Here is a 1979-nt window from a genome sequence, read left to right on the forward strand (position 1 = left end):
ATGGAAAACGCTGCTACAAATAAAGTGTTTCCTTTAAAAATAACTATTACATATCGCATGCAAAACGCTGCTACAGATAAAATGTTTCCTTTAAAAATAACTATTACATATCGCATGTAAAACGCTGCTACAGATAAAGTGTTTCCTTTAAAAATAACTATTACATATCACGCGTTTTCCATTTTTACAGATAAAGTGTTTCCTCTAAAAATATCTATTACATATCACATGGAAAACGCTGTTACAGATAAAGTGTTTACTTAAAAAAAAACTATTACATATCACATGGAGAATGCTGTTACAGATAAAATGTTTACTTTAAAAAAAACTATTACATATCACATGGAGAATGCTGTTACAGATAAAGTGTTTCCTTTAAAATTCACGACAAAATACCGAGCCTTTATTTTCAAGCACCATATGTAATTTATCGCCATGACAACAATATACTGTATGACAAGAACTTTTTACAACATTGTTTGGATCTGTTTTAACAATTGATTTAGCTACAGTATCTACTAAACTGCTCTTTTTTTAGCCTATGTAAAACTATTGAAGATCCTTACGATTGAAATCAATGTCTTGGAAATGTTGATACTGATGTATGTGAGAAAGGCCCAAGCTCACATCTACATAATTAGAGAGTAAGACTTATCTGTGACTTTTACAACCAACCACTATTTGCAAGCTTATGAATCATTCAGTTATATTATTTAAAGCATATGAATACATGTGTGTATCTTCAGTATATTGTTAATGTACATTTTAGGTATGTTGTATATGTTGTCAGATTACTTTATAATATTACCGTATTTCATTTGACACAACAATGGAAACACATTTATTTCTCCCCCGTCTCTTTTTCTGTCTATCTGATAAAATATAAAACTTGTCAGATAGTTCGAGGATTTAATTTGTTTTTTATCTTTCTTCCTTTTGCAAGGCACCCACCATTGAAGGACAGAATTATAAGCATGTAATGAACGTGCCTTGCTTCATGCTCTATCCTTTGAAAGGTCGGTCCACAGTATATTTGCAAAACATAAAACTCAGAGCTGAGAGGGTTTTGCAAATATAGTAATGAAATCAAACAATCACACGCACATGAACGGCCACTAGCTTGGTGACGAAAGATCAAACAAAGACCCTGTTGTAAACCTCTACCATTGTGTTAAATCTTACTCTACCACGTCGTATTGATCGATTCAGTGGATCTTTGACGGGGGATCTATGAGTATACATCCTGATCTTGTCGTTTCATGGTATGTCATAATCATATTTAATCTTTACAGTATTTACCCTGTATCCATAATAAGTGTTTTAGTATGTAAATGCAGAAAATGAGAGCACTCGAGTGCAAGTGCTGTACTTTTAATCATAGAGAAAGTATTATTAAGCTCGAAATGAGTACGTTATGAGATCTAATTCAATGGGATGCAATATAACAATTTCTGTCATTGAAAACTATAGTATAAAAATGTTTTATTGAGCAAATGTCTCGGATATAATTTTGAATTCTTACTTAATTACTTTTTCCACCAAAAATTATAGAGACAGAAGACACAACGAGTGTGTTTAATATATACCATAATATTTTAGTTACATTTTATACTGCACTGTGCTTTAATACACAAAATGTTGTTTCACTACCCTCTTAAGATATTACTAAAGAATATAGCGTAAACATTTTCGGTAATTAGGTTTAAAATGGGAGCCCTGTTAAACAGAATGCAACTGTAGTGATGTTTTAGATATAAAATGAGGTATGACCATGTTGAAATATAACACAGAGTGGTTTTAGAATATGTCACTATGATGGGTATTAAACAGACTTATGTCATTATGTTGATGTATTACACAATGAGTAGTTTGTATCTCTTGACAGTGAATTAACAAAGAACGATGTATGAGTATGATCTTCTTCAGAAAATTACTGACTAATGCTCTGTCGAAACAACTAGTATGCTCGTCCAAACTAA

This window comes from Limulus polyphemus, unplaced genomic scaffold, assembly GCF_000517525.1.
Source record: "Limulus polyphemus unplaced genomic scaffold, Limulus_polyphemus-2.1.2 Scaffold1269, whole genome shotgun sequence".
Classification (NCBI taxonomy): domain Eukaryota; kingdom Metazoa; phylum Arthropoda; class Merostomata; order Xiphosura; family Limulidae; genus Limulus; species Limulus polyphemus.